The sequence below is a fragment of the Caretta caretta genome, chromosome 10 (assembly GCF_965140235.1).
Source record: "Caretta caretta isolate rCarCar2 chromosome 10, rCarCar1.hap1, whole genome shotgun sequence".
Lineage (NCBI taxonomy): Eukaryota > Metazoa > Chordata > Testudines > Cheloniidae > Caretta > Caretta caretta.
This window is the reverse complement of record NC_134215.1, coordinates 229,861-241,502: the sequence shown is the minus strand read 5'-3', so window position 1 is coordinate 241,502 and position 11,642 is coordinate 229,861. Positions and strand designations below refer to the sequence as shown.

Below are 11,642 nucleotides of genomic sequence, written 5' to 3'. Positions count from 1 at the left end.
AAGTCAATGGCAAAACTGCCATTAGCTTTAATGGGGTCAGGATTTCACACAGTGATAGTTTACCACAAAAAGGGAGGGGGAGCTGATTTAGAGGAAAATCCCTGCTAGGGTATAATATATCAGAGATTATTATTCATATCTTATCTCTGATTTTACTGCAGGACCTTCAGAGGTTTTTTTACTCTACAAAATCTAAAATGAATGGAAATGTTTTCATGGCAAAACACAGTGGAGGGAACTTTGCTTGTTTTTTATCACTTCTTACGGTGCTGGAAACTCACAGCATTTTGTTGCTGCATGAGAAGCATAAAGCCCCCCCAAAAAGGAGTCTAATTTCACTGTCCTGGCTGAAAGAAATGCAAAAAATAACCAACATACTATTAAGTGAACTAGTGGTTTAAGTGTTGTTACTAATAAAACAGATTAGGAGTTTTCCTGACAGTGTTCCTTTCCTTGGGATATAAAATGGAATTCCTTTTCTGGTAACTGTTAAATGTAAACACAGCCTTAGAGTTTAATAATAATAATAATAATTAATAAAAAAAGCTATGACTGACCTGTTTCTTGTGTTTCCAGAAACTTATGCTCCAGGTGTACAATAACCTCTGCATCACATGCTGATTTATTAAAGAAAAAATAAATGTATGTTAGGAAAATATTTAACTTTGAATCTTTTAAAGGTTGGTTGAATTAACTGATACTTGAAATCTCTTATTGAATTATTGTGAAACTATATGATTGTGTCTGAGGCAAGAGTGCCTTGTTTAGCAGGATGATTCTATAGTTAGCATGTTCCTCAGTTTGGGGGTGGAGGGTTTATAATACAAAGGAGATCAGATACACAGTTCAGCTGGATTTTCTACCTATAGGGTGCTCCCCAGAAAGCCTTTTTTGTAATTACTACTTTAAATCTAGCTTTTTATTGAGTAGTAATTAAACATCCATTTTCATATGCATATATCTTTTAGATGTCAATATGCTAATGTTTGCGTGAAATGGTAGCAGTTTAAGGCCAATGGTAGAATTATTGTACCTTGATACTTGACCTTAATATGTGACTCTTGTAATACATTGAAGGTAATACATACAAGATCACTGAATTTGATAGTGTTTAAATTTAAATGAAAAACATCCTTCGTATGAGAAATCTGTAGAAAGGAATTGTTGGGGAAAATAGGTGGTAGAGGGGATGCCATTGGCTAATGGTGTTCTGTAACATACTGTTGAATTTTCTCCTGTACATGCAGTACCTTACTCTTGCATCCTTCTTGTTCTCTGTTGGGTAGACATATGGTGAAAAGGAGTGATATGCAGCCATCTTTCCAAGGAGATGCATTAAGACTCCCTTCCGATTGGGAGAATGTCAATTTTCATACCTTGTGCCTCAGTCATTACAAGCAGTTGGTGCAGAAAGTATCCTGATAAGTTCAGCAAATAGACAGTTTTATCGTAAGTAGATGTATCCCAATGGTCATGATGGTAGATAAATCTTAAAATACTAAGTATTTTAGCAGTAATGGTCTTTGTATAACTTTATTATGTGCCATGCAAGAGCCTGTTAAATGCAACTCTAGTTATTTCTAATGTTTGTAAACATGGTATTTGTATGTCTCCACAAATTAGGTTTCCTGTAACTGCTGCACAAAAGAATAGCGAATTGCAGTAAGAGCAAGGAGCAAGTTACATATATTCTCTTTTCTACCTGTACAAGTTATTGGCTCAAAATGATAGGTTTGCCTTGCTGTCGTCTTTAAAATAAAACTAGTGGGTTGTCGGACATGAAGCAGAAGTTCTACATGCAAGAACTAGTCTGACTGCTTATCTTAGTTCAAATTAATAATTCTTGCTTTTAGCTCTGTATAAAGATTTCAATATCCCTTGCCTGTATAATTTGTCTCCAGCTGTAATAAATGAGCCTTTCTTGTGAGATCACAGCAATCCTTTCATAAAACTGAATGGAGTTCTATTATATAGGTATAAACTAAAATTCTGGGTTTATCAAGTATATGTGTACAATACAACAGCAAAATAGTTACATACAGATATAGTTCAGCTATGCCTGAACTTAGGCAACAACTGTCTAACACTCACTATGCAGCAATTTAGAAAGGAAAATTAAGTGTCATCCAATTGAAACTGAAAATAATATTATGTAGGATGAATTGCAATTCACCAAGCTGGAATTTAACTATGACAGAGGGTTTATTCCACCACTTTGGACGTTTGGCTCTCTAATCATAAATGGTGAAGGCGTAAGTTTTAACTGTTCTCTGAAAGCTGTAATCTCCATCAAAACAACACTCTGTAGCACTCTTCTGGGTCCTGGCTTAAAATTCTGTACTCCTTCCTAGTGAAATGCTGCTACTGTATTAGTAGCATTGGTCCCTCCTGCAAAAGGTGGCTTTTTCAACCTCTTCATTCTGGGTAACATTTTCTCCTTTATGGCTGGACCAGGCAAACTTACGATTTCGAAGAAGCATATTCTTTCAAAACTTCCATCAAGAAGGCAGATTCACTGCCAATATGATACAACTTAGTCACCAACACCTTAGGCCGAGTCTTGGCAAAAAAAACTGTCAGTGTAAAGTTTTGCTGGCTATCAAAAAATGCTAAAAGAAAATTACTGCATGTTCACGCTGTCTTTTTCTATCTGAAGAGAACGTCCGCACTTGGGGCAGTAGCATCGACAGTGAGACTAATGCGCTATGGGTAGCTATCCCACAGTTCAGCTCTCCATGTTTTGCCACTAGGTCTTGTGGGAAGGCGGAGTAGATTACAGCGCATCATGGGTCCAGGCTCAATGTACCATGATGCACTGCTTTGTGTCTTAGCATTCCATGTGCTTCTGTCTTCAGTTTGTGGCATTTTTCAGCATCCCTTGTTTTCTGCTCACCCCACCATCTCTGCCTGAAAGAATGGATCCTGCACTGCTCTCCAATGCTCTGCTAGCTATCAGTAGCACATTGCGAAAGGCAGGAACTTCACGATTAACTACACTAACTCAAAAAGAAAAGGAGTACTTGTGGCACCTTAGAGACTAACCAATTTATTTCAGCATAAGCTTTCGTGAGCTACAGCTCACTTCATTGGATGCATACTGTGGAAAGTGTAGAAGATGTTTTTATACACACAAACCATGAAAAAATGGGTGTTTATCGCTCCAAAAGGTTTTCTCTCCCCCCACACTTCTCTCCTGCTGGTAATAGCGTATCTAAAGTGATCACTCTCCTTACAATGTGTATGATAATCAAGGTGGGCCATTTCCAGCACAAATCCAGGGTTTAACAAGAACGTCTGAGGAACAGTGGGGGAGGGAAGGAATAAACAAGGGGAAATAGGTTACTTTTTATAATAACTCAACCATTCGCAGTCTCTATTCAAGCCTAAGTTAATTGTATCCAATTTGCAAATTAATTCCAATTCAGCAGTCTCTCGTAGGAGTCTGTTTTCAAAGTTTTTTGTTGAAGGATAGTCACTTTGAGATCAGAAATCGAGTGACCAGAGAGATTGAAGTGTTCTCTGACTGGTTTTTGAATATTATAATTCTTGACATCTGATTTGTGTCCATTTATTGTTTTACGTAGAGACTGTCCAGTTTGCCCAATGTACATGGCAGAGGGGCATTGCTGGCACATGATGGCATATATCACATCGGTGGATGTGCAGGTGAACGAGCCTTTGATAGTGTGGCTGATGTTATTAGGCCCTATGATGGTGTCCTCTGAATAGATATGTTGGCACAGTTGGCAACGGGCTTTGTTGCAAGGATAGGTTCCTGGGTTAGTGGTTCTGTTGTGTGGTATGTGGTTGCTGGTGAGTATTTGCTTCAGGTTGGGGGGCTGTCTGTAGGCAAGGACTGGCCTGTCTCCCAAGATTTGTGAGAGTGTTGGGTTATCCTTCAGGATAGGTTGTAGATCCTTGATAATGCGTTGGAGGGGTTTTAGTTGGGGGCTGAAGGTGACGGCTAGTAGCGTGCTGTTGTTTTCTTTGTTAGGCCTGTCCTGTAGTAGTAACAGAACTTCCCAGAAGTCATCTCTGAAACCTGTCATTACACTAACTCAGATTCACAGTTGCCTGATGTGCTGTCTGACGTGGATAAGAGCAACATTAAATCGCTTTTGGCATTCACGGAAGAGCTGCACATGGTGGACCGTCGCTTTTGAGCTCAGGAAACTAGCACTGAGTGGTGGGATTGCATTGTTATGCAGGTCTGGGATGATAAGCAGTGGCTGCAGAACTTTTGGATGAGGAAAGCCATCTTCCTGGAATTGAGTGTTGAGCTCATCCTTACCCACAGGGCTAGGGCACCCAAATGAATGCTGCTCTCTCAGTAGAGAAGCGTGTGGCGATCGCAGTGTGGAAGCTGATGACTCCAGACTGCTACCAGTCAGTCGCAAATCAGATTGGAGTCGGGAAGTCAATGTTGGGACTTAAAACAAGTGTGCGGGGCCATTAATCGCATCCTGCTATGAAGAACCGTGACTCTTGCTAATGTGTGTGAAATAGTTGATGGCTTTGCATAAAATGGGTTTCCCTAACTGGGCAGGGGCTATAGATAGCACGCATATTCCAATTTTGGCACTGGACGATCTTGTGACTGAGTACATCACTAGGAAGGGGTACTTCTCCATAGTGTTGCAGGCACTTGTGGATCACCATGGGCATTTCACTGACATCAACACGGTGGGGTCTGGAAAGGTGCATGACGCATGTATCTTCAGGAACACTGGCCTGTATAGAAAGCTGCAAGTGGGGGCTTTCTTTCCAGACCAGAAGATTACAGTAGGGAATGTTGAAATCCCCATAGTGATCCTGGGAGGCCTGGCGTATCCTTAATGCCATAGCTCATGAAGCCTTACACGGGAAACCTGGATAGCAGTAAGGAGCGGTTCAACAATAGGCTGAGTAGGTGCAGGATGACCGTGAAATGTGCGTTTAGCAGATTAAAGGCACTCTGGGGGTGCCTTTATGGCAGGTTAGATGTCAATGAGGATAATATTCCCATGGTCATAGCTGCATGTTGTACATTGCATGATATTTATGAAGATAAGAGTGAAAAGTTTGCTCAGAAGTATGCTCCTGAGGTGCAGAACACCTGGCTGCAGCTTTTGAGCAGCCAGATACCAGGGCTATTAGCAGGGCACAAAGGGGGGCAGTTTGAATCAGAGAGGCTTTGCAGAAACACTTTGAAGATGAGAACCAGTAACATATGTTATACTCAGGACTGCAATGCTTAGAATCATAGAAGATTGGGATTGGAAGAGACCTCAAGAGGTCATGGAGTCCAACTCCCTGCTCAAAGCAGGACCCATCCCCAACTAAATCATCCCAGCCAGGGCTTTGTCAAGACAGGCCTTAAAAACCTCTAAGGATGGAAATTCCAACACCTCCCTAGGTAACCCATTCCAGTGCTTCACCACCCTCCTAGTGAAATAGTGTTTCCTCAAATCCAACCTAGACCTCCCCCACTGCAACTTGAGACCATTGCTCCTTGTTCTGTCATCTGCCACCACTGAGAACAGCCTAGCTCCATCCTCTTTGGAACTCCCCTTCAGGTAGTTGAAAGCTGTTATCAAATCCCCCTTCACTCTTCTCTTCTGCAGACTAAACGAGCCTAGTTCCCTCAGCCTCTCCTCGTAAGTCATGTACCTCAGCCATGATAATTTTCGTTGCCCTCCGTTGGACTCTCTCAAATTTGTCCACATCCTTTCTGTAGTGGGGGGCCCGAAACTGGACACAATACTCCAGATGTGGCCTCACCAGTGCTGAATAGAGGGGGAATAATCACTTCCCTTGATCTGCTGGCAGTGCTCCTACTAATGCAGCCCAATATGCTGTTAGCCTTCTTGGTAACAAGGGCACACTGCTGACTCTCATCCAGCTTCTCATCCACTGTAATCCCCAGGTCCTTTTCCGCAGAACTGCTGCTTAGCCAGTTGGTCCCCAGCCTGTAGTGGTGCGTGGGATTCTTCGGTCCTAAGTGCAGGACTCTGCACTTCTCCTTGTTGAACCTCATCAGATTTCTTTTGGCGCAATCCTCCAATTTGTCTAGGTCACTCTAGACCCTATCTCTACCCTCCAGCATATCTACCTCTCCCCCCAGCTTAGTGTCACCCGCGAACTTGCTGAGGATGCAATCTATCCCATCATCCAGATCATTAATAAAGATGTTGAACAAAACCGGCCCCAGAACCGACCCCTGGGGCACTCTGCTTGATACCGGCTGCCAACTAGACATTGAGCCGTTGATCATTACCTGTTGAGTCTGACAATCTAGCCAGTTTTCTATCCACCTTTATAGTTCGTTCATCCAATCCATACTTTAACTTGCTGGCAAGAATACTGTGGGAGACTGAATCGAAAGCTTTGCTGAAGTCAAGATATATCACGTCCACTGCTTTCCCCATATCCACCGAGCCAGTTATCTCATCATAGAAGGCAATCAGGTTGGTCAGGCATGACTTGCTCTTGGTGAATCCATGTTGACTATTCCGGATCACCTTCCTCTCCTACAAGTGCTTAAGAATGGTTTCCTTGAGGACCTGTTCCATGATGTTTCCAGGGACTGAGGTGAGGCTCACCAGTCTAGTTCCCTAGGTTCTCCTTCTTCCCTTTTTTAAAGATAGGCACTATATTTGCCTTTTTCCAGTCGTCCGGGACCTCCCCTGATCACCACAAGTTTTCAAAGATAGTGGCCAATGGCTCTGCAATCACATCAGCCAATTCCCAACTCAATGAAATTTGAGTTTTGCAAGGAAGCACTTGTGATTTTTGTGGCCTAGGATTCCATGTAAGCAAGTGATTAAACTGCTTGTTTATTTGTTGCTGCTATCTGCTATCACAATTTGCAAGAAACAAAGATTGCTTATCATTAAGAAAAACTTTGTTGTTATTGCACAAAAAACAATAGTATATTGATATCCACACACACACGGTTGGGGAGAGAGGAGGTAGCAGGGGAGGGCTGACTTTCAGAGCTGTGTGTAAGTCCAGCTATCATTTGAAAAGGTGTCTGAGGGGATGGAGTGAATGGGAAAGTGAAGTCCCAGAAAGCGGAAAGGAATGCGCAATGTGGGGTTTGGGGAAGGCGTAGAAAAGAGTTCTAAATGTGCTGAAGGGGAAGGTGGGCATGCACAATCTGCTCAGTCTGGAGCGTTATGAAGGACTTCAGCATCTGTTTGTTGCTGTATTTTTTAATCATCGTCTTAGTTGGGACCCTAAAAAAAGGCCTAATTTTCTTTTCTGTCCTGCCTTTCGATTTCTCTCCACTTTTTTCTGCATCTGAGTTTTGCAGCACCTCCTGGAACATGTCCTCCTTGCTCTAGCTTGGCCGCTTTCTTATCCAGCGGAGGCGCTCCGCCAGTGTGTAGGGGATGCCTCTGAAGGCTGCATCTGCAGACGCACAAGGAACAATACACAGAAGCATGATTAAGTACACATACAACATCGAAACAGTATAGTAAAATACACCTCTAGTAACACACCAATCACTTTCTCACTGACAAGCACAAGCACTTTCTCCCTTAACAAGCACACATGCCAGCGAACACCCCAAACCTGGTGAGTTTACTCCAGGGCAGAGGGCATTTTACATGGGGATAAAAGCAATATGAAAGGATCGTGCTGCAGTCAACTGGGGAAACTATTTTAAATTTCCCACTCTTTTCCACAGGTGGGGGTCATTTTACCAGATATCTCACTCCTAAGAGTAAGCAGAGGAGAAAGGGTGCATCTACTATACGCTTGCAGCTTCTGCTCTAGTCCCTGTACTGCTCACCTGTGCGCTGCTTTGGTGATTGCAGAATGGCATGGGAAAGCTTTCTTCAATGGGGAAAGGAACAAAACAGATCTGCCAAGGAACCTTTGGTAGAGGGTTGCCAAGTACCTCCAAAAAAGTTTTCTAGAGATCTCTCTGGAGGATTCCCATGAAATCTTGGTGTGCCTCAAGCCCCTGTTCTGCCATACTGCTTAACTGCACAGGGAAATGTCCAGCACACAGAAACGCAGCCAACCGTGAACATTTCTATGCCCTCAACCCACCTCTGCACTTTACAAAGCAAAACCACTTACCAGGATCTCCTCTCCTGCTTCTTGTTCGCTGGAGTGCAACTGCAGAGTCTGGCTAGACACCTCCGGAGTGGAGAACGGCTCCTGACTGGACACACCACATGGCGACCCTGCTGTGGGCTACACATGGTTGTGTAACTCCACTTCTTGATTGATGACTTCATCCTCTAGGTTAGGTCCATTTTCCACCAGATCCAGCCCCGCCAAAGTATCCATGGACTCTTGGCAGTGGAGGTGGGGTCGCCACCAAGGATAGCATCCAACTCCATATAAAAATGGCAGGTCTGTGGTGCAGCACTGGAGCAACAGTTTGCCTCCCTTGCCTTCTGGTAGGCCTGCCTCAGCGCCTTGAGCTTTACTCTGCACTGGAGTGTGTCCTGGTCATAGCCCTTTTTGCAGAGGCTTTGAGAGAGTTGCCTATAGGTATTGAAATTCTTATGGCAGAAGAGCAGCTGGGACTGCGGAGCCTCCTGTCTCCAAATACTGAGCAGATCCACATTGTTCCAAGCGGGACAGCAATTGTCACGTGGACCTGCCATTGTACCTGGGAAGATGCAATGTGAGCTCTCGAGGCTGAGCAAACAGGAAGTGAAGTTTCAAAAATTGCCAGGACTTTAAAGGGAAAGGAGCGGACTGTTGCTTTCCTTACTGCAGGGCAGTGGAGTAAGAACTGCTGACCTGAGCAGTCAAGATGGGCATTGTGGGACACCTTCTGGAGGTTAATTAAAGTGATACAATCAAGTGCAGTGTCTGCATTGGCCCTGACAAAACTTTTGCGCAAAAAGCCCTATGTCTTTTGTCAAGGTGGTTTTATTTTGTCGCCGAAACTGTGGAGGTTTTTGTGCCAAAAGTGGCATTGCAGTGTGTACATCTCCACTCTTTCGTTGCCAAAAGCTGCCTTTTGGGGACAAAACTCTGCCGTATAGGCAAGGCCTTAGTTAACATTCATGGGTCCTGAGGTGCTTAGCACCTCTTTAATTAAACTGGCCAGCCTTGGGTTCCATCTTTGCTAGAAATTTTGAATTGCTTACTACTGTTTCTCTGCACTGACTTATAATGGAGGGGTGGTTTTTGTTTTATTTTTAACAGCCAATGGAGATTATCGACTTGCAGAAGATGATGCTTCCTAGGCATGCCATGAGACAGTTGTGAGCAGCTTTGGGCTTTCTACTGTTACAACTCTAGCAGGAAATTAAATTAATAATCATATTTGGCAGTTATAGTACTCCATGTTACAATGTCTAGCTTCGCTGCACAGTGACAAAGGTGAGCAGTGCTCCTCTAATGGTTGTGTGGTAATGTATGTTAAATAAGTGGGTGATCTGATTCTTAATTTTCTAGTGTGGGAGTCCCAGAATTACTCTTCGCAGCTGACACTAGTTGTGCCCCTTGTTGGCACCTTTATCAAAGTTGAATTGAAAAGCTCAACTCCCGTCTCATTCCTGGAGGTGTCTGTTTAGCATAGGCAGGAGAGTGAGAAGCTTGCACTTCTCCTGCACATTTTGTAACTGAGCTATAGACTTCAAGCTCCAGGCCTGTCAAGATGACATCTTTCACAGCCAGTTTAAGGATTTGTTTCTAGTGGTTTGTTTGGTTTTTAATCTGTTTCTGAATTAAATTTCATTCCTGCCTTTGAAAAATTAAACTCTGTTCCGCTGAAACCGTTTTGATAAAAGCATAAATCAGCAAACAAAGTGAAGTCTCTCCTGAGCCTGTAGTGTCATATCTGTGCACACTCAACAAGAGGGAAATTGAGACTATTCAGTCATGTTAGGAGAATGGAGTCTTATCCCACACACTGCAGTTGTTAGAAGTTCCTCAGATTGTGAATGTTTTATCTTGAAAACAATTTGGCCCCAGAAATCTTCACAATAAGCTTAATTTGGTTGACACACATTAAATCTGTCTAGTAGCTGTTTCATGTAGGTATTCCCAAACTATTTGGACTGATTTTAAAAAAGCTACAAATTCGACAATATATATTTACAGGGTCAAAAACAGATACTTCAGTTATTTCTTTAATATATTAACTTACTTACATTATGCATTTTTATTAGGGCGGCCAATCACAGTTAACTCATGCGATTAACTCAACTCAAAAAAATTAATCACTATTAATCGCACTTATAACAATAGAATATCAATTGAAACTTATTACATTTTTGGATGTTTTTCTACATTTGCAATATGTATTTCAATTACAACACAGAATACGAAGTGCACAGTGCTCACTTTATTTTTTTGATTACAAATATATGCACTGTAAAAATGATAAACAAAAATTGTATTTTTCAATTCACCTCATACAAGTACTGAAGTGCAGTCTCTTTATCATGAAAGTGTTAGTTACAAATGCAGTGGGGGTTTTTGGTTACATAACTGCACTCAAAACAAAACAGTGTAAAACTTTAGAGCCTACAAGTCCACTCAGTCCTACTTCTTATTTTGCCAAGCGCTAAGACAAACAAGTTTGTTTACATTGATGGGAGATGCTGCTGCCTGCTTGTTTACAAGGTCACCTGAAAGTGAGAACAGGCGTTTGCATAGCACTTTTGTTGCTGGCGTTGCAAGGTATTTATATGCCAGATATGCTAAACATTCGTCTGCCCCTTCATGATTTGGCCACCATTTCAGAGGACATGCTTTCATGCTGATGATGCTCATTTGAAAAAATGTGCTAATTAAATTTGTGACTGTACTCCTTGGGGGTAGAATTGTATATCTCGTGCTCTGTTTTACCAGCATGCTGTATATATTTCATGTTACAGCAATCTCAGATGAAGAACCAGCACTTCTTTGCGTTTGGACAAATCTGCAGTGATCGTGTTTTTAAAATGAACAACACATGCTGAGTCATCATCCAAGACTACTATAACATGAAATATATGGCAAAAGGCGGGTAAAATAGAGCTAGACACATACAATTCTCCCCCAAGGAGTTTAGACACAAATTTAATTAACGCATTCTGGAAAGGTGGCAGAAGCATGAAGGGGCATACAAATGTTTAGCATATCTGGCACATAAATACCTTGCAATGCCAGCTACACAAGTCCCATGTGAACTCCTGTTCTCACTTTCTGGTGACATTGTAAATAAGAAGTGGGCAGCATTATCTCTCATCAGTGTAAACAAACTTGTTTGTCTTAGCGCTTGGCAGAATAAGAAGTAGGACTGAGTGGACTTTGGCTCTAAAGTTGTGCATTGTTTTATTTTTGAGTGCAGTTATGTACCAACAACAAAAATCTACATTTGCAAGTTGTATGAGATGAACTGAAAAATACCCTTTCTTTTGTTTATCCTTTTTACAATGCAAATATTTGTAATAATATAAAGTGATCACTGTACGCTTTGTATTCTGTGTTGTAATTACAGGTTTCAGAGTAACACCGTGTTAGTCTGTCTTTGCAAAAAGAAAAGGAGTACTTGTGGCACCTTAGAGACTAACCAATTTATTTGAGCATGAGCTTTCGTGAGCTACAGCTCACTTCATCGGATGCATACCATGGAAACTGCAGTAGACATTATATACACACAGAGACCATGAAACAATACCCCCTCCCACCCCACTTTCCTG

The 11,642-nt window shown here is 42.2% G+C and overlaps 1 long non-coding RNA gene across 1 annotated transcript; it reads right to left on the bottom strand.

The window, feature by feature from the left end:
• Window positions 1–1,517: 1,517 nt before the first annotated feature.
• Window positions 1,518–10,493, bottom strand: LOC142073514 (uncharacterized). The gene is made up of 2 exons (XR_012670404.1): window positions 8,071–10,493; window positions 1,518–7,392 (listed from the first exon to the last, which is right to left on the bottom strand). It is a non-coding gene; the product is annotated as an uncharacterized LOC142073514 (long non-coding RNA).
• Window positions 10,494–11,642: the final 1,149 nt, after the last annotated feature.